The sequence below is a fragment of the Bos javanicus genome, chromosome 8 (assembly GCF_032452875.1).
Source record: "Bos javanicus breed banteng chromosome 8, ARS-OSU_banteng_1.0, whole genome shotgun sequence".
NCBI lineage: Eukaryota > Metazoa > Chordata > Mammalia > Artiodactyla > Bovidae > Bos > Bos javanicus.
Genome location: NC_083875.1, coordinates 13,100 through 37,729, shown reverse-complemented (window position 1 = coordinate 37,729; position 24,630 = coordinate 13,100).

The window sequence follows — 24,630 nt, the reverse complement described above, 5'->3', positions numbered from 1 at the left end:
GTGGCTGATCATGCACTGATCACGTGGCTGATCATGCACTGATCACGTGACTGATCATGCACTGATCACGTGACTGATCATGCACTGATCACGTGGCTATCATGCACTGATCACTTGGCTGATCATGCACTGATCACGTGCCTGATCATGCACTGATTACATGACTGATCATGCACTGATCACGTGACTGATCATGCACTGATCACGTGGCTATCATGCACTACTCACGTGGCTGATCATGCAATGATCATGTAGCTACCATGTACCGGTCAGTGACTGATCATACACCCATCAGGTGACTGATCATGCACTGATCACGTGGCTATCATGCACTGATCACGTGGCTGATCATACACTGATCACCTGCCTGGTCATGCACTGATCACGTGACAAATCATGCACTGATCACATAGCTATCATGCACTGATCACGTGGCTGATCATGCACTGATCACGTGGCTGATCATGCACTGATCACGTGGCTGATCATGCACTGATACGTGACTGAGCATGGACTGATCACATGACTATCATGCACTGATCACGTGGCTATCATGCACTATCACGTGGCTGATCATGCAATGATCATGTAGCTACCATGTACAGGTCACGTGAATGATCATGCACTGATCACGTGACTGATCATGCACTGATCACGTGGCTATCATGCACTGATCACGTGACTGATCATGCACTGATCACGTCTATATCATGCACTGATCACATGACTGATCATGCACTGATCACGTGGATGATCATGCACTGATCATGTGACTGATCATGCACTGATCACGTGGCTGATCATGCACTGATCACGTGACTTATCATGCACTGTTCACGTGAGTGATCATGCACTGATCACGTGACTGATCATGCACTGATCACGTGGCTATCATGCACTACTCACGTGGCTGATCATGCAATGATCATGTAGCTACCATGTACAGGTCACGTGACTGATCATACACCCATCAGGTGACTGATCATGCACTGATCACGTGGCTATCATGCACTGATCACGTGGCTGATCATGCACTGATCACGCCTGATCATGCACTGATCACGTGACTGATCATGCACTGATCACGTGGCTGATCATACACTGATCACGTAACTGATCATGCACTGATCACGTGGCTGATCATGCACTGATACCGTGACTGAGCATGGACTGATCACATGACTATCATGTAGTGATCACGTGACTTAATGGCGCTGATCATGTGACTGATCATGCGCTGATCATGTTTGCTATCATACACTGATCATGTGCCTCTGGAGGCAATAAACAAAGAGCTGAGTAGGCACGAATCAAACAGTCAGCAGGCAATAATCATGGAACTCAGGTGTGAGGAATCATGCTGCTCAGCTGGCAATAATCAAGCAGCTGAGCAGGCAGGAATTACGCAGCACAGCTGACAATTGTCAAGCAGATGACAGGCAGGAATCGTGCAGCTCAGCTGGCAATTGTCAAGCAGATGAGCAGACGGTAATTACGCAGCTCAGCAGGCCCAGATCACGTGACTGAGCATGCACTGTTCACGTGGCTGATCATACACTGATCACGTAACTGATCATGCACTGATCACGTGGCTATCATGCACTGATCACGTGGCTGATCATACACTGCTCACGTAACTGATAATGCACTGATCACGTGGCTATCATGCACTGATCACGTGGCTGATCATGCACTGATCACGTGGCTGATCATGCACTGATCACGTGGCTGATCATGCACTGATCACGTGGCTGATCATGCACTGATCACGTGGCTGATCATGCACTGATCAGTGGCTATCATGCACTGATCACTTGGCTGATCATACACTGATCACGTGACTGATCATGCACTGATCATCTGGCTATCATGCACTCATTAACTGGCTATCATGCACTGATCACGTGGTTGATCATACACTGATCACGTGACTGATCATGCACTGATCACGTCTATATCATGCACTGATCACATGACTGATCATGCACTGATCACGTGGATGATCATGCACTGATCATGTGACTGATCATGCACTGCTCACGTGGCTGATCATGCAATGTAGCTACCATGTACTGGTCACGTGAGTGATCATGCACTGATCACGTAATTGATCATGCACTGATCAGGTGACTTATCATGCACTGTTAACGTGTGTGATCATGCACTGATCACGTGACTGATCATGCACTGATCACGTGGCTATCATGCACTACTCACGTGGCTGATCATGCAAAGATCATGTAGCTACCATGTACTGATCACGTGACTGATCATACACTGATCACGTGACTGATCATGCACTGATCACGTGGCTATCATGCACTGATCACGTGGCTGATCATGCACTGATCACCTGCCTGGTCATGCACTGATCACGTGACAAATCATGAACTGATCACGTAGCTATCATGAACTGATCACGTGGCTGATCATGCACTGATCACGTGGCTGATCATGCACTGATACGTGACTGAGCATGCACTGATCACGTGACTATCATGCACTGATCACGTGGCTATCATGCACTGATCACGTGGCTGATCATGCACTGATCATGTAGCTACCATGTACAGGTCACGTGACTGATCATACACTGATCAGGTGACTGATCATGCACTGATCACGTGGCTATCATGCACTGATCACGTGACTGATCATGCACTGATCACGTCTATATCATGCACTGATCACATGACTGATCATGCACTGATCACGTGGCTGATCATGCACTGATCACGTGACTGATCATGCACTGATCACGTGGCTGATCATGCACTGATCACGTGACTGATCATGCACTGATCACGTGACTGATCATGCACTGATCACGTGACTGATCATGCACTGATCACGTGGCTATCATGCACTGATCACGTGGCTGATCATGCACTGATCACGTAGCTACCATGTACTGGTCACGTGACTGATCATACACTGATCAGGTGACTGATCATGCACTGATCACGTGGCTATCATGCACTGATCACGTGACTGATCATGCACTGATCACGTCTATATCATGCACTGATCACGTGACTGATCATGCACTGATCACGTGGCTGATCATGCACTGATCACGTGACTGATCATGCACTGATCACGTGGCTGATCATGCACTGATCACGTGACTGATCATGCACTGATCACGTGACTGATCATGCACTGATCACGTGACTGATCATGCACTGATCACGTGGCTATCATGCACTGATCACGTGGCTGATCATGCAATGATCATGTAGCTACCATGTACTGGTCACGTGACTGATCATACACTGATCACGTGACTGATCATGCACTGATCACGTGGCTATCATGCACTGATCACGTGGCTGATCATGCACTGATCACGTGCCTGATCATGCACTGATCACGTGACTGATCATGCACTGATCACGTGGCTATCATGCACTGATCACGTGGCTGATCATGCACTGATCACGTGGCTGATCATGCACTGATACGTGACTGAGCATGCACTGATCACGTGACTATCATGCACTGATCACGTGGCTATCATGCACTGATCACGTGGCTGATCATGCACTGATCATGTAGCTATCATGCACTGATCACGTGACTGATCATACACTGATCACGTGACTGATCATGCACTGATCACGTGGCTATCATGCACTGATCACGTGACTGATCATGCACTGATCACGTCTATATCATGCACTGATCACATGACTGATCATGCACTGATCACGTGGATGATCATACACTAATCACGTGACAGATCATGCACTGATCACGTGGCTGATCATGCACTGATCAGGTGACTTATCATGCACTGTTCACGTGAGTGATCATGCACTGATCACGTGACTGATCATGCACTGATCACGTGGCTATCATGCACTACTCACGTGGCTGATCATGCAATGATCATGTAGCTACCATGTACTGGTCAGGTGACTGATCATACACCCATCAGGTGACTGATCATGCACTGATCACGTGGCTATCATGCACTGATCACGTGGCTGATCATACACTGATCACCTGCCTGGTCATGCACAGATCACGTGACAAATCATGAACTGATCACATAGCTATCATGAACTGATCACCTGGCTGATCATGCACTGATCACGTGGCTGATCATGCACTGATACCGTGACTGAGCATGGACTGATCACATGACTATCATGTAGTGATCACGTGACTTAATGGCGCTGATCATGTGACTGATCATGCGCTGATCATGTTTGCTATCATACACTGATCATGTGCCTCTGGAGGCAATAAACAAAGAGCTGAGTAGGCACGAATCAAACAGTCAGCAGGCAATAATCATGGAACTCAGGTGTGAGGAATCATGCTGCTCAGCTGGCAATAATCAAGCAGCTGAGCAGGCAGGAATTACGCAGCACAGCTGATAATTGTCAAGCAGATGACAGGCAGGAATCGTGCAGCTCAGCTGGCAATTGTCAAGCAGATGAGCAGACAGTAATCACGCAGCTCAGCAGGCCCAGATCACGTGACTGAGCATGCACTGTTCACGTGGCTGATCATACACTGATCACGTAACTGATCATGCACTGATCACGTGGCTATCATGCACTGATCACGTGGCTGATCATACACTGTTCACGTGTTTGACCATGCACTGATCACGTGGCTGATCATACACTGCTCACGTAACTGATCATGCACTGATCACGTGGCTGATCATGCACTGATCAGTGGCTATCATGCACTGATTACGTGGCTGATCATACACTGATCACGTGACTGATCATGCACTGATCATCTGGCTATCATGCACTCATTAACTGGCTATCATGCACTGATCACGTGGTTGATCATACACTGATCACGAGACTGATCATGCACTGATCACGTCTATATCATGCACTGATCACATGACTGCCCATGCACTGATCACCTGGATGATCATACACTGATCATGCGACAGATCATGCACTGATCACGTGGCTATCATGCACTGCTCACGCGGCTGTTCATGCAATGATCACGTAGCTACCATGTACTGGTCACGTGACTGATCATGCACTGATCACGTAATTGATCATGCACTGATCAGGTGACTTATCATGCACTGTTAACGTGAGTAATCATGCACTGATCACGTGACTGATCATGCACTGATCACGTGGCTATCATGCACTGCTCATGTGGCTGATCATGCAATGATCACGTAGCTACCATGCACTGGTCACGTGACTGATCATGCACTGATCACGTAGTGATCATGCACTGATCACGTGGCTGATCATGCACTGATCACGTGGCTGATCATGCACTGATCACGTGACTGATCATGCACTGATCACGTGACTGATCATGCACTGATCACGTGGCTGATCATGCACTGATCACGTGACTGATCATGCACTGATCACGTGGCTGATCATGCACTGATCACGTGGCTGATCATGCACTGATCACGTGGCTATCATGCACTGATCACGTGGCTGATCATGCACTGATCACGTGGCTGATCATGCACTGATCACGTGACTATCATGCACTGATCACGTGGCATCATGCACTGATCACGTGGCTGATCATACACTGATCACGTGACTGATCATGCACTGATCACGTGGCTATCATGCACTGCTCACGTGGCTGATCATGCAATGATCACGTAGCTACCATATACTGGTCACGTGACTGATCATGCACTGATCACGTGACTGATCATGCACTGATCACGTGACTGATCATGCACTGATCACGTGACTGATCATGCACTGATCACGTGGCTATCATGCACTGATCACGTGGCTGATCATGCACTGATCACGTAGCTATCATGCACTGATCACGTGACTGATCATGCACTGATCACGTAACTGATCATGCACTGATCACGTGGCTGATCATGCACTGATCACGTGGCTGATCACACATGATCACGTGACTGATCATGCACTGATCACGTGGCTATCATGCACTGATCACGTGGCTATCATGCACTGATCACGTGGCTGATCACACACTATCACATGACTGATCATGCACTGATCACGTGGCTGATCATGCACTGATCACGTGGCTATCATGCACTGATCACGTGGCTGATCATGCACTGATCACGTAGCTACCATGCACTGATCACGTGACTGATCATGCACTGATCACGTGGCTGATCATGCACTGATCACGTGACTGATCATGCACTGTTCACGTGACTGATCATGCACTGATCACGTGACTGATCATGCACTGATCACGTGGCTATCATGCACTATCACGTGGCTGATCATGCAATGATCATGTAGCTACCATGTACTGGTCACGTGACTGATCATGCACTGATCACGTGATGATCATGCACTGATCACGTGGCTATCATGCACTGATCACGTGGCTGATCATGCACTGATCACGTGCCTGATCATGCACTGATCACGTGACTGATCATGCACTGATCACGTGGCTATCATGCACTGATCACGTGGCTGATCATGCACTGATCACGTGGCTGATCATGCACTGATACGTGACTGATCATGCACTGATCACGTGACTATCATGCACTGATCACGTGGCTATCATGCACTGATCACGTGGCTGATCATGCAATGATCATGTAGCTATCATGTACTGATCACGTGACTGATCATGCACTGATCACGTGACTGATCATGCACTGATCACGTGACTGATCATGCACTGATCACGTCTATATCATGCACTGATCACGTGACTGATCATGCACTGATCACGTGGCTGATCATGCACTGATCACGTGACTGATCATGCACTGATCACGTGGCTGATCATGCACTGATCACGTGACTTATCATGCACTGTTCACGTGACTGATCATGCACTGATCACGTGACTGATCATGCACTGATCACGTGGCTATCATGCACTACTCACGTGGCTGATCATGCAATGATCATGTAGCTACCATGTACGGTCACGTGACTGATCATACACCCATCAGGTGACTGATCATGCACTGATCACGTGGCTATCATGCACTGATCACGTGGCTGATCATGCACTGATCACCTGCCTGGTCATGCACTGATCACGTGACAAATCATGAACTGATCACATAGCTATCATGAACTGATCACCTGGCTGATCATGCACTGATCACGTGGCTGATCATGCACTGATACCGTGACTGAGCATGGACTGATCACATGACTATCATGTAGTGATCACGTGACTTAATGGCGCTGATCATGTGACTGATCATGCGCTGATCATGTTTGCTATCATACACTGATCATGTGCCTCTGGAGGCAATAAACAAAGAGCTGAGTAGGCACGAATCAAACAGTCAGCAGGCAATAATCATGGAACTCAGGTGTGAGGAATCATGCTGCTCAGCTGGCAATAATCAAGCAGCTGAGCAGGCAGGAATTACGCAGCACAGCTGATAATTGTCAAGCAGATGACAGGCAGGAATCGTGCAGCTCAGCTGGCAATTGTCAAGCAGATGAGCAGACGGTAATCACGCAGCTCAGCAGGCCCTGATCACGTGACTGAGCATGCACTGTTCACGTGGCTGATCATACACTGATCACGTAACTGATCATGCACTGATCACGTGGCTGATCATGCACTGATCACGTGGCTGATCATGCACTGATCACGTGGCTGATCATGCACTGATCACGTGACTGATCATGCACTGATCACGTGGCTATCATGCACTGATCACGTGGCTATCATGCACTGATCACGTGGCTGATCATGCACTGATCACGTGACTGATCATGCACTGATCACGTCTATATCATGCACTGATCACGTGACTGATCATGCACTGATCACGTGGATGATCATACACTGATCATGTGACTGATCATGCACTGATCACGTGGCTATCATGCACTGCTCACGTGGCTGATCATGCAATGATCACGTAGCTACCATATACTGGTCACGTGACTGATCATGCACTGATTACATAATTGATCATGCACTGATCATGTGGTTTATCATGCACTGATCACGTGACTGATCATGCACTGATCACGTGACTGATCATGCACTGATCACGTGGCTATCATGCACTGCTCACGTGGCTGATCATGCAATGATCACGTAGCTACCATGTACTGGTCACGTGACTGATCATGCACTGATCACGTAATTGATCATGCACTGATCACGTGGCTGATCATGCACTGATCACGTGGCTGATCATGCACTGATCACGTGACTGATCATGCACTGATCACGTGACTGATCATGCACTGATCACGTGGCTGATCATGCACTGATCACGTGACTGATCATGCACTGATCACGTGGCTGATCATGCACTGATCACGTGGCTGATCATGCACTGATCACGTGGCTATCATGCACTGATCACGTGGCTGATCATGCACTGATCACGTGGCTGATCATGCACTGATCACGTGACTGATCATGCACTGATCACGTGGCATCATGCACTGATCACGTGGCTGATCATGCACTGATCACGTGACTGATCATGCACTGATCACGTGGCTATCATGCACTGCTCACGTGGCTGTCATGCACTGATCACATAGCTATCATGCACTGATCACGTGACTGATCATGCACTGATCACGTGATGATCATGCACTGATCACGTGACTGATCATGCACTGATCACGTGACTGATCATGCACTGATCACGTGGCTATCATGCACTGATCACGTGGCTGATCATGCACTGATCACGTAGCTACCATGCACTGATCACGTGACTGATCATGCACTGATCACGTGACTGATCATGCACTGATCACGTGGCTATCATGCACTGATCACGTGGCTGATCACACATGATCACGTGACTGATCATGCACTGATCACGTGGCTATCATGCACTGATCACGTGGCTGATCATGCACTGATCACGTGGCTGATCATGCACGTATCACATGACTGATCATGCACTGATCACGTGGCTGATCATGCACTGATCACGTGGCTATCATGCACTGATCACGTGGCTGATCATGCAATGATCACGTAGCTACCATGTACTGGTCACGTGACTGATCATGCACTGATCACGTAACTGATCATGCACTGATCACGTGGCTGATCATGCACTGATCACGTGACTGATCATGCACAGATCACGTGACAAATCATGAACTGATCACATAGCTATCATGAACTGATCACCTGGCTGATCATGCACTGATCACGTGGCTGATCATGCACTGATACCGTGACTGAGCATGGACTGATCACATGACTATCATGTAGTGATCACGTGACTTAATGGCTCTGAGCATGTGACTGATCATGCACTGATAATGTTTGCTATCATATACTGATCATGTGCCTCTGGAGGCAATAAACAAAGAGCTGAGTAGGCACGAATTATACAGTCAGCAGGCAATAATCATGGAACTCAGCTGTGAGGAATCATGCTGCTCAGCTGGCAATAATCAAGCAGCTAGCAGGCAGGAATTACGCAGCACAGCTGGCAATTGTCAAGCAGATGACAGGCAGGAATCGTGCAGCTCAGCTGGCAATTGTCAAGCAGATGAGCAGACAGTAATCACGCAGCTCAGCAGGCCCTGATCACGTGACTGAGCAGGCACTGTTCACGTGGCTGATCATACACTGATCACGTGATGATCATGCACTGATCACTTGGATATCATGCACTGATCACGTGGCTGATCATACACTGTTCACGTGTCTGACCATGCACTGATCACGTGGCTGATCATACAGTGCTCACGTAACTGATCATGCACTGATCACGTGGCTATCATGCACTGATCACGTGGCTGATCATGCACTGTTCACGTGGCTGATCACACACCTGTCACGTGACTATCATGCACTGATCACGTGGCACTCATGCACTGATCACGTGGCTGATCATACTCTGCTCACGTAACTGATCATGCACACATCACGTGGCTATCATGCACTGCTCACGTGGCTCGTCATGGAATGATCACATAGCTACCATATACTGGTCACGTGACTGATCATGCACTGATCACGTAAATGATCATGCACTGATCACGTGACTGATCATGTACTGATCACGTGACTGATCATGCACTGATCACGTGGCTATCATGCACTGCTCACGTGGCTGATCATGCAACGATCACGTAGCTACCATGTACTGGTCACGTGACTGATCATGCACTGATCACGTAATTGATCATGCACTGATCACGTGGCTCATCATGCACTGATCACGTGGCTGATCACACATGATCACGTGACTGATCATGCACTGATCACGTGGCTATCATGCACTGATCACGTGGCTATCATGCACTGATCACGTGGCTGATCACACACGTATCACATGACTGATCATGCACTGATCACGTGGCTATCATGCACTGATCACGTGGCTATCATGCACTGATCACGCGGCTGATCACGCAATGATCACGTAGCTACCATATAGTGGTCACGTGACTGATCATGCACTGATCACGTAACTGATCATGCACTGATCAGGTGACTTATCATGCACTGTTAACGTGAGTGATCATGCACTGATCACGTGACAAATCATGAACTGATCACATAGCTATCATGAACTGATCACCTGGCTGATCATGCACTGATCACGTGGCTGATCATGCACTGATACCGTGACTGAGCATGGACTGATCACATGACTATCATGTAGTGATCACGTGACTTAATGGCTCTGATCATGTGACTGATCATGCACTGATAATGTTTGCTATCATATACTGATCATGTGCCTCTGGAGGCAATAAACAAAGAGCTGAGTAGGCACGAATTATACAGTCAGCAGGCAATAATCATGGAACTCAGCTGTGAGGAATCATGCTGCTCAGCTGGCAATAATCAAGCAGCTAGCAGGCAGGAATTACGCAGCACAGCTGTCAATTGTCAAGCAGATGACAGGCAGGAATCGTGCAGCTCAGCTGGCAATTGTCAAGCAGATGAGCAGACAGTAATCACGCAGCTCAGCAGGCCCTGATCACGTGACTGAGCATGCACTGTTCACGTGGCTGATCATACACTGATCACGTAACTGATCATGCACTGATCACGTGGCTATCATGCACTGATCACGTGGCTGATCATACACTGATCACGTGTCTGATCATGCACTGATCACGTGGCTATCATGCACTGATCACGTGGCTGATCATGCACTGATCACGTGGCTGATCATGCACTGATCACGTGGCTGATCATGCACTGTCACGTAACTGATCATGCACTGATCACGTGGCTGATCATGCACTGATCAGTGGCTATCATGCACTGATCACGTGGCTGATCATACACTGATCACGTGACTGATCATGCACTGATCTGGCTATCATGCACTCATTCACTGGCTATCATGCACTGATCACGTGGCTGATCATGCACTGATCACGTGACTGATCATGCACTGATCACGTCTATATCATGCACTGATCACGTGACTGATCATGCACTGATCACGTGGATGATCATACACTGATCATGACAGATCATGCACTGATCACGTGGCTGATCATGCACTGATCACGTAGCTACCATGTACTGGTCACGTGACTGATCATGCACTGATCACGAATTGATCATGCACTGATCACGTGACTGATCATGCACTGATCACGTGACTGATCATGCACTGATCACGTGACTGATCATGCACTGATCACGTGGCTATCATGCACTGATCACGTGGCTGATCATGCAATGATCACGTAGCTACCATGCCTGTCACGTGACTGATCATGCACTGATCACGTGACTGATCATGCACTGATCACGTGGCTATCATGCACTGATCACGTGGCTGATCATGCACTGATCACGTGCCTGATCATGCACTGATCACGTGACAATCATGCACTGATCACATGGCTATCATGCACTGATCACGTGGCTGATCATGCACTGATCACGTGGCTGATCATGCACTGATCACGTGACTGATCATGCACTGATCACGTGACTATCATGCACTGATCACGTGGCTATCATGCACTGATCACGTGGCTGATCATGCACTGATCATGTAGCTATCATGCACTGATCACGTGACTGATCATGCACTGATCACGTGACTGATCATGCACTGATCACGTGGCTATCATGCACTGATCACGTGACTGATCATGCACTGATCACGTCTATATCATGCACTGATCACATGACTGATCATGCACTGATCACGTGGATGATCATACACTAATCACGTGACAGATCATGCACTGATCACGTGGCTGATCATGCACTGATCACGTGACTGATCATGCACTGATCACGTGACTGATCATGCACTGATCACGTGACTGATCATGCACTGATCACGTGGCTATCATGCACTATCACGTGGCTGATCATGCATGATCATGTAGCTACCATACTGGTCACGTGACTGATCATGCACTGATCACGTGACTGATCATGCACTGATCACGTGGCTATCATGCACTGATCACGTGACTGATCATGCACTGATCACGTCTATATCATGCACTGATCACGTGACTGATCATGCACTGATCACGTGGCTGATCACACTGATCACGTGACTGATCATGCACTGATCACGTGGCTGATCATGCACTGATCACGTGACTGATCATGCACTGATCACGTGACTGATCATGCACTGATCACGTGACTGATCATGCACTGATCACGTGGCTATCATGCACTACTCACGTGGCTGATCATGCAATGATCACGTAGCTACCATGTACTGGTCACGTGACTGATCATACACTGATCACGTGACTGATCATGCACTGATCACGTGGCTATCATGCACTGATCACGTGGCTGATCATGCACTGATCACGTGCCTGATCATGCACTGATCACGTGACTGATCATGCACTGATCACGTGCTATCATGCACTGATCACGTGGCTGATCATGCACTGATCACGTGGCTGATCATGCACTGATCACGTGACTGATCATGCACTGATCACGTGACTGATCATGCACTGATCACGTGGCTATCATGCACTGATCACGTGGCTGATCATGCACTGATCATGTAGCTACCATGTACTGGTCACGTGACTGATCATAACTGATCACGTGACTGATCATGCACTGATCACGTGGCTATCATGCACTGATCACGTGACTGATCATGCACTGATCACGTCTATATCATGCACTGATCACATGACTGATCATGCACTGATCACGTGGCTGATCATGCACTGATCACGTGACTGATCATGCACTGATCACGTGGCTGATCATGCACTGATCACGTGACTTATCATGCACTGTTAACGTGAGTGATCATGCACTGATCACGTGACTGATCATGCACTGATCACGTGGCTATCATGCACTACTCACGTGGCTGATCATGCAATGATCATGTAGCTACCATGTACGGTCACGTGACTGATCATACACCCATCAGGTGACTGATCATGCACTGATCACGTGGCTATCATGCACTGATCACGTGGCTGATCATGCACTGATCACCTGCCTGGTCATGCACAGATCACGTGACAAATCATGAACTGATCATAGCTATCATGAACTGATCACCTGGCTGATCATGCACTGATCACGTGGCTGATCATGCACTGATACCGTGACTGAGCATGGACTGATCACATGACTATCATGTAGTGATCACGTGACTTAATGGCGCTGATCATGTGACTGATCATGCCTGATCATGTTTGCTATCATACACTGATCATGTGCCTCTGGAGGCAGTAAACAAAGAGCTGAGTAGGCACGAATCAAACAGTCAGCAGGCAATAATCATGGAACTCAGGTGTGAGGAATCATGCTGCTCAGCTGGCAATAATCAAGCAGCTGAGCAGGCAGGAATTACGCAGCACAGCTGACAATTGTCAAGCAGATGACAGGCAGGAATCGTGCAGCTCAGCTGGCAATTGTCAAGCAGATGAGCAGACGGTAATCACGCAGCTCAGCAGGCCCTGATCACGTGACTGAGCATGCACTGTTCACGTGGCTGATCATACACTGATCACGTGACTGATCATGCACTGATCACGTGGCTGATCATGCACTGATCACGTGGCTGATCATGCACTGATCACGTGGCTGATCATGCACTGATCACGTGACTGATCATGCACTGATCACTGGCTATCATGCACTGATCACGTGGCTATCATGCACTGATCACGTGGCTGATCATGCACTGATCACGTGACTGATCATGCACTGATCACGTCTATATCATGCACTGATCACATGACTGATCATGCACTGATCACGTGGCTGATCATACACTGATCACGTGACTGATCATGCACTGATCACGTGGCTATCATGCACTGCTCACGTGGCTGATCATGCAATGATCACGTAGCTACCATGTACTGGTCACGTGACTGATCATGCACTGATCACGTGATTGATCATGCACTGATCACGTGACTGATCATGCACTGTCACGTGACTGATCATGCACTGATCACGTGACTGATCATGCACTGATCACGTGGCTATCATGCACTGCTCATGTGGCTGATCATGCAATGATCACGTAGCTACCATACTGGTCACGTGACTGATCATGCACTGATCACGTAATTGATCATGCACTGATCACGTGGCTGATCATGCACTGATCACGTGGCTGATCATGCACTGATCACGTGACTGATCATGCACTGATCACGTGACTGATCATGCACTGATCACGTGCCTGATCATGCACTGATCACGTGACAAATCATGCACTGATCACGTGGCTGATCATGCACTGATCACGTGGCTGATCATGCACTGATCACGTGGCTATCATGCACTGATCACGTGGCTGATCATGCACTGATCACGTGGCTGATCATGCACTGATCACGTGACTATCATGCACTGATCACGTGGCATCATGCACTGATCACGTGGCTGATCATACACTGATCACGTAACTGATCATGCACTGATCACGTGGCTATCATGCACTGATCACGTGGCTGATCATGCAATGATCACATAGCTACCATATACTGTCACGTGACTGATCATGCACTGATCACGTAAATGATCATGCACTGATCACGTGACTGATCATACTGATCACGTGACTGATCATGCACTGATCACGTGGCTATCATGCACTGCTCACGTGGCTGATCATGCAACTGATCACGTAGCAACCATGTACTGGTCACGTGACTGATCATGCACTGATCACGTAATTGATCATGCACTGATCACGTGGCTGATCATGCACTGATCACGTGGCTGATCACACATGATCACGTGACTGATCATGCACTGATCACGTGGCTATCATGCACTGATCACGTGGCTGATCATGCACTGATCACGTGGCTGATCATGCACATCACATGACTGATCATGCACTGATCACGTGGCTGATCATGCACTGATCACGTGGCTATCATGCACTGATCACGTGGCTGATCACCAATGATCACGTAGCTACCATGTACTGGTCACGTGACTGATCATGCACTGATCACGTAACTGATCATGCACTGATCACGTGGCTGATCATGCACTGATCACGTGCCTGATCATGCACAGATCACGTGACAAATCATGAACTGATCACATAGCTATCATGAACTGATCACCTGGCTGATCATGCACTGATCACGTGGCTGATCATGCACTGATACCGTGACTGAGCATGGACTGATCACATGACTATCATGTAGTGATCACGTGACTTAATGGCGCTGATCATGTGACTGATCATGCACTGATAATGTTTGCTATCATACACTGATCATGTGCCTCTGGAGGCAATAAACAAAGAGCTGAGTAGGCACGAATTATACAGTCAGCAGGCAATAATCATGGAACTCAGCTGTGAGGAATCATGCTGCTCAGCTGGCAATAATCAAGCAGCTAGCAGGCAGGAATTACGCAGCACAGCTGGCAATTGTCAAGCAGATGACAGGCAGGAATCGTGCAGCTCAGCTGGCAATTGTCAAGCAGATGAGCAGACAGTAATCACGCAGCTCAGCAGGCCCTGATCACGTGACTGAGCAGGCACTGTTCACGTGGCTGATCATACACTGATCACGTGACTGATCATGCACTGATCACGTGGCTATCATGCACTGATCACGTGGCTGATCATACACTGTTCACGTGTCTGACCATGCACTGATCACGTGGCTGATCATACAGTGCTCAGGTAACTGATCATGCACTGATCACGTGGCTATCATGCACTGATCACGTGGCTGATCATGCACTGTTCACGTGGCTGATCACACACTGATCACGTGACTATCATGCACTGATCACGTGGCATCATGCACTGATCACGTGGCTGATCATACACTGATCACGTAACTGATCATGCACTGATCACGTGGCTATCATGCACTGCTCACGTGGCTGTCATGCAATGATCACATAGCTACCATATACTGGTCACGTGACTGATCATGCACTGATCACGTAAATGATCATGCACTGATCACGTGACTGATCATGCACTGATCACGTGACTGATCATGCACTGATCACGTGGCTATCATGCACTGCTCACGTGGCTGATCATGCAATGATCACGTAGCTACCATGTACTGGTCACGTGACTGATCATGCACTGATCACGTAATTGATCATGCACTGATCACGTGGCTGATCATGCACTGATCACGTGGCTGATCATGCACTGATCACGTGACTGATCATGCACTGATCACGTGGCTATCATGCACTGATCACGTGGCTATCATGCACTGATCACGTGGCTGATCACACACGTATCACATGACTGATCATGCACTGATCACGTGGCTATCATGCACTGATCACGTGGCTATCATGCACTGATCACGTGGCTGATCATGCAATGATCACGTAGCTACCATGTACTGATCACGTGACTGATCATGCACTGATCACGTGACTGATCATGCACTGATCACGTGACTGATCATGCACTGATCACGTGCCTGATCATGCACAGATCACGTGACAAATCATGAACTGATCACATAGCTATCATGAACTGATCACCTGGCTGATCATGCACTGATCACGTGGCTGATCATGCACTGATACCGTGACTGAGCATGGACTGATCACATGACTATCATGTAGTGATCACGTGACTTAATGGCACTGATCATGTGACTGATCATGCACTGATAATGTTTGCTATCATATACTGATCATGTGCCTCTGGAGGCAATAAACAAAGAGCTGAGTAGGCACGAATTATACAGTCAGCAGGCAATAATCATGGAACTCAGCTGTGAGGAATCATGCTGCTCAGCTGGCAATAATCAAGCAGCTGAGCAGGCAGGAATTACGCAGCACAGCTGTCAATTGTCAAGCAGATGACAGGCAGGAATCGTGCAGCTCAGCTGGCAATTGTCAAGCAGATGAGCAGACAGTAATCACGCAGCTCAGCAGGCCCTGATCACGTGACTGAGCAGGCACTGTTCACGTGGCTGATCATACACTGATCACGTGACTGATCATGCACTGATCACGTGGCTATCATGCACTGATCACGTGGCTGATCATACACTGTTCACGTGTCTGACCATGCACTGATCACGTGGCTGATCATACAGTGCTCAGGTAACTGATCATGCACTGATCACGTGGCTGATCACACACTGATCACGTGGCTGATCATGCACTGATCACGTGGCTGATCATGCACTGATCACGTAGCTATCATGCACTGATCACGTGACTGATCATGCACTGATCACGTGGCTGATCATGCACTGATCACGTGACTGATCATGCACTGATCACGTGACTGATCATGCACTGATCACGTGACTGATCATGCACTGATCACGTGGCTATCATGCACTGCTCACGTGGCTGATCATGCACTGATCACGTAGCTATCATGTACTGATCACGTGACTGATCATGCACTGATCACGTAACTGATCATGCACTGATCACGTGGCTATCATGCACTGATCACGTGGCTGATCATGCACTGATCACGTGGCTGATCATGCACTGATCACGTGCCTGATCATGCACTGATCACGTGACTGATCATGCACTGATCACGTGACTGATCATGCACTGATCACGTGGCTATCATGCACTATCACGTGGCTGATCATGCACTGATCACGTAGCTACCATGTACTGGTCACGTGACTGATCATGCACTGATCACGTGACTGATCATGCACTGATCACGTGGCTATCATGCACTGATCACGTGACTGATCATGCACTGATCACGTCTATATCATGCACTGATCACGTGACTGATCATGCACTGATCACGTGGCTGATCATACACTGATCATGTGACAGATCATGCACTGATCACGTGGCTGATCATGCACTGATCAGGTGACTTATCATGCACTGTTAACGTGAGTGATCATGCACTGATCACGTGACTGATCATGCACTGATCACGTGGCTATCATGCACTACTCACGTGGCTGATCATGCAATGATCATGTAGCTACCATGTACTGGTCAGGTGACTGATCATACACCCATCAGGTGACGGATCATGCACTGATCACGTGGCTATCATGCACTGTTCACGTGGCTGATCATACACTGATCACCTGCCTGGTCATGCACAGATCACGTGACAAATCATGAACTGATCACATAGCTATCATGAACTGATCACCTGGCTGATCATGCACTGATCACGTGGCTGATCATGCACTGATACCGTGACTGAGCATGGACTGATCACATGACTATCATGTAGTGATCACGTGTCTTAATGGCGCTGATCATGTGACTGATCATGCGCTGATCATGTTTGCTATCATACACTGATCATGTGCCTCTGGAGGCAATAAACAAAGAGCTGAGTAGGCACGAATCAAACAGTCAGCAGGCAATAATCATGGAACTCAGGTGTGAGGAATCATGCTGCTCAGCTGGCAATAATCAAGCAGCTGAGCAGGCAGGAATTACGCAGCACAGCTGATAATTGTCAAGCAGATGACAGGCAGGAATCGTGCAGCTCAGCTGGCAATTGTCAAGCAGATGAGCAGACGGTAATCACGCAGCTCAGCAGGCCCAGATCACGTGACTGAGCATGCACTGTTCACGTGGCTGATCATACACTGATCACGTAACTGATCATGCACTGATCACGTGGCTATCATGCACTGATCACGTGGCTGATCATACACTGATCACGTAACTGATCATGCACTGATCACGTGGCTATCATGCACTGATCACGTGGCTGATCATGCACTGATCACGTGGCTGATCATGCACTGATCACGTGGCTGATCATGCACTGCTCACGTAACTGATCATGCACTGATCACGTGGCTGATCATGCACTGATCAGTGGCTATCATGCACTGATCACGTGGCTGATCATACACTGATCACGTGACTGATCATGCACTGATCATCTGGCTATCATGCACTCATTAACTGGCTATCATGCACTGATCACGTGGCTGATCATACACTGATCACGTGACTGATCATGCACTGATCACGTCTATATCATGCACTGATCACGAGACTGATCATGCACTGATCACCCGGATGATCATACACTGATCATGTGACTGATCATGCACTGATCACGTGGCTGATCATGCAATGATCACGTAGCTACCATGTACTGGTCACGTGACTGATCATGCACTGATCACGTAATTGATCATGCACTGATCAGGTGACTTATCATGCACTGTTAACGTGAGTGATCATGCACTGATCACGTGACTGATCATGCACTGATCACGTGGCTATCATGCACTACTCAGGTGGCTGATCATGCAATGATCATGTAGCTACCATGTACTGGTCACGTGACTGATCATACACCCATCAGGTGACTGATCATGCACTGATCACGTGGCTATCATGCACTGATCACGTGGCTGATCATGCACTGATCACCTGCCTGGTCATGCACTGATCACGTGACAAATCATGAACTGATCACATAGCTATCATGAACTGATCACCTGGCTGATCATGCACTGATCACGTGGCTGATCATGCACTGATACCGTGACTGATCATGGACTGATCACATGACTATCATGCACTGATCACGTGGCTATCATGCACTACTCACGTGGCTGATCATGCAATGATCATGTAGCTACCATACAGGTCACGTGAATGATCATACACCCATCACGTGACTGATCATGCACTGATCACGTGGCTATCATGCACTGATCACAGACTGATCATGCACTGATCACGTCTATATCATGCACTGATCACGTGACTGATCATGCACTGATCACGTGGATGATCATACACTAATCATGTGACAGATCATGCACTGATCACGTGGCTGATCATGCACTGATCACGTGACTGATCATGCACTGTTCACGTGACTGATCATGCACTGATCACGTGACTGATCATGCACTGATCACGTGGCTATCATGCACTACTCACGTGGCTGATCATGCAATGATCATGTAGCTACCATGTACCGGTCAGGTGACTGATCATACACCCATCAGGTGACGGATCATGCACTGATCACGTGGCTATCATGCACTGTTCACGTGGCTGATCATACACTGATCACCTGCCTGGTCATGCACAGATCACGTGACAAATCATGAACTGATCACATAGCTATCATGAACTGATCACCTGGCTGATCATGCACTGATCACGTGGCTGATCATGCACTGATACCGTGACTGAGCATGGACTGATCACATGACTATCATGTAGTGATCACGTGACTTAATGGCGCTGATCATGTGACTGATCATGCGCTGATCATGTTTGCTATCATACACTGATCATGTGCCTCTGGAGGCAATAAACAAAGAGCTGAGTAGGCACGAATCAAACAGTCAGCAGGCAATAATCATGGAACTCAGGTGTGAGGAATCATGCTGCTCAGCTGGCAATAATCAAGCAGCTGAGCAGGCAGGAATTACGCAGCACAGCTGATAATTGTCAAGCAGATGACAGGCAGGAATCGTGCAGCTCAGCTGGCAATTGTCAAGCAGATGAGCAGACGGTAATCACGCAGCTCAGCAGGCCCAGATCACGTGACTGAGCATGCTCTGTTCACGTGGCTGATCATACGCTGCTCACGTAACTGATAATGCACTGATCACGTGGCTATCATGCACTGATCACGTGGCTGATCATACACGTATCACGTGACTGATCATGCACTGATCACGTGGCTATCATGCACTGATCACGTGGCTGATCATACACTGATCACGCGTCTGATCATGCACTGATCACGGCTGATCATACACTGATCACGTAACTGATCATGCACTGATCACGTGGCTGATCATACACTGATCAGTTGCTATCATGCACTGATTACTTGGCTGATCATACACTGATCACGTGACTGATAATGCACTGATCATCTGGCTATCATGCACTCATTAACTGGCTATCATGCACTGATCACGTGGTTGATCATACACTGATCACGAGACTGATCATGCACTAATCACGTCTATATCATGCACTGATCACATGACTGCCCATGCACTGATCACCCGGATGATCATACACTGATCATGCGACAGATCATGCACTGATCACGTGGCTATCATGCACTGCTCACGCGGCTGTTCATGCAATGATCACGTAGCTACCATGTACTGGTCACGTGAGTGATCATGCACTGATCACGTAATTGATCATGCACTGATCAGGTGACTTATCATGCACTGTTAACGTGAGTGATCATGCACTGATCACGTGGCTATCATGCACTACTCACGTGGCTGATCATGCAATGATCATGTAGCTACCATGTACTGGTCACGTGACTGATCATACACCCATCAGGTGACTGATCATGCACTGATCACGTGGCTATCATGCACTGATCACGTGGCTGATCATACACTGATCACCTGCCTGGTCATGCACAGATCACGTGACACATCATGAACTGATCACATAGCTATCATGAACTGATCACCTGGCTGATCATGCACTGATCACGTGGCTGATCATGCACTGATACCGTGACTGAGCATGGACTGATCACATGACTATCATGTTGTGATCACGTGACTTAATGGCGCTGATCATGTGACAGATCATGCGCTGATCATGTTTGCTATCATACACTGATCATGTGCCTCTGGAGGCAATAAACAAAGAGCTGAGTAGGCACGAATCAAACAGTCAGCAGGCAAGAATCATGGAACTCAGGTGTGAGGAATCATGCTGCTCAGCTGGCAATAATCAAGCAGCTGAGCAGGCAGGAATTACGCAGCACAGCTGATAATTGTCAAGCAGATGACAGGCAGGAATCGTGCAGATCAGCTGGCAATTGTCAAGCAGATGAGCAGACGGTAATCACGCAGCTCAGCAGGCCCTGATCACGTGACTGAGCATGCACTGTTCACGTGGCTGATCATACACTGATCACGTAACTGATCATGCACTGATCACGTGGCTATCATGCACTGATCACGTGGCTGATCATACACTGTTCACGTGTTTGACCATGCACTGATCACGTGGCTGATCATACACTGCTCACGTAACTGATCATGCACTGATCACGTGGCTGATCATGCACTGATCAGTGGCTATCATGCACTGATTACTTGGCTGATCACACACTGATCACGTGACTGATCATGCACTGATCATCTGGCTATCATGCACTGATCACTGGCTATCATGCACTGATCACGTGGCTGATCATACACTGATCACGTGACTGATCATGCACTGATCACGTCTATATCATGCACTGATCACATGACTGATCATGCACTGATCACCCGGATGATCATGCACTGATCATGTGACAGATCATGCACTGATCACGTGGCTGATCATGCAATGATCACGTAGCTATCATGTACTGGTCACGTGACTGATCATGCACTGATCACGTAATTGATCATGCACTGATCACGTGACTTATCATGCACTGATCACGTGACTGATCATGCACTGATCACGTGACTGATCATGCACTGATCACGTGGCTATCATGCACTATCACGTGGCTGATCATGCAATGATCATGTAGCTACCATGTACTGGTCACGTGACTGATCATGCACTGATCACGTGACTGATCATGCACTGATCACGTGGCTATCATGCACTGATCACGTGGCTGATCATACACTGATCACCTGCCTGATCATGCACTGATCACGTGACTGATCATGCACTGATCACGTAGCTATCATGCACTGATCACGTGGCTGATCATGCACTGATCACGTGGCTGATCATGCACTGATACGTGACTGAGCATGCACTGATCACGTGACTATCATGCACTGATCACGTGGCTATCATGCACTGATCACGTGGCTGATCATGCACTGATCATGTAGCTACCATGTACTGGTCACGTGAATGATCATACACTGATCAGGTGACTGATCATGCACTGATCACGTGGCTATCATGCACTGATCACGTGACTGATCATGCACTGATCACGTGGCTATCATGCACTTATCACGAGACTGATCATGCACTGATCACGTGGATGATCATACACTGATCATGTGACAGATCATGCACTGATCACGTGGCTGATCATGCACTGATCAGGTGACTTATCATGCACTGTTAACGTGAGTGATCATGCACTGATCACGTGACTGATCATGCACTGATCACGTGGCTATCATGCACTACTCACGTGGCTGATCATGCAATGATCATGTAGCTACCATGTACCGGTCAGGTGACTGATCATACACCCATCAGGTGACGGATCATGCACTGATCACGTGGCTATCATGCACTGTTCACGTGGCTGATCATACACTGATCACCTGCCTGGTCATGCACAGATCACGTGACAAATCATGAACTGATCACATAGCTATCATGAACTGATCACCTGGCTGATCATGCACTGATCACGTGGCTGATCATGCACTGATACCGTGACTGAGCATGGACTGATCACATGACTATCATGTAGTGATCACGTGACTTAATGGCGCTGATCATGTGACTGATCATGCGCTGATCATGTTTGCTATCATACACTGATCATGTGCCTCTGGAGGCAATAAACAAAGAGCTGAGTAGGCACGAATCAAACAGTCAGCAGGCAATAATCATGGAACTCAGGTGTGAGGAATCATGCTGCTCAGCTGGCAATAATCAAGCAGCTGAGCAGGCAGGAATTACGCAGCACAGCTGATAATTGTCAAGCAGATGACAGGCAGGAATCGTGCAGCTCAACTGGCAATTGTCAAGCAGATGAGCAGACGGTAATCACGCAGCTCAGCAGGCCCAGATCACGTGACTGAGCATGCACTGTTCACGTGGCTGATCATACGCTGCTCACGTAACTGATAATGCACTGATCACGTGGCTATCATGCACTGATCACGTGGCTGATCATACACTGCTCACGTAACTGATCATGCACTGATCACGTGGCTATCATGCACTGATCACGTGGCTGATCATACACTGATCACGTGTCTGATCATGCACTGATCACGTGGCTGATCATACACTGCTCACGTAACTGATCATGCACTGATCACGTGGCTGATCATACACTGATCAGTTGGCTATCATGCACTTTTTACTTGGCTGATCATACACTGATCACGTGACTGATAATGCACTGATCATCTGGCTATCATGCACTCATTAACTGGCTATCATGCACTGATCACGTGGTTGATCATACACTGATCACGAGACTGATCATGCACTAATCACGTCTATATCATGCACTGATCACATGACTGCCCATGCACTGATCACCCGGATGATCATACACTGATCATG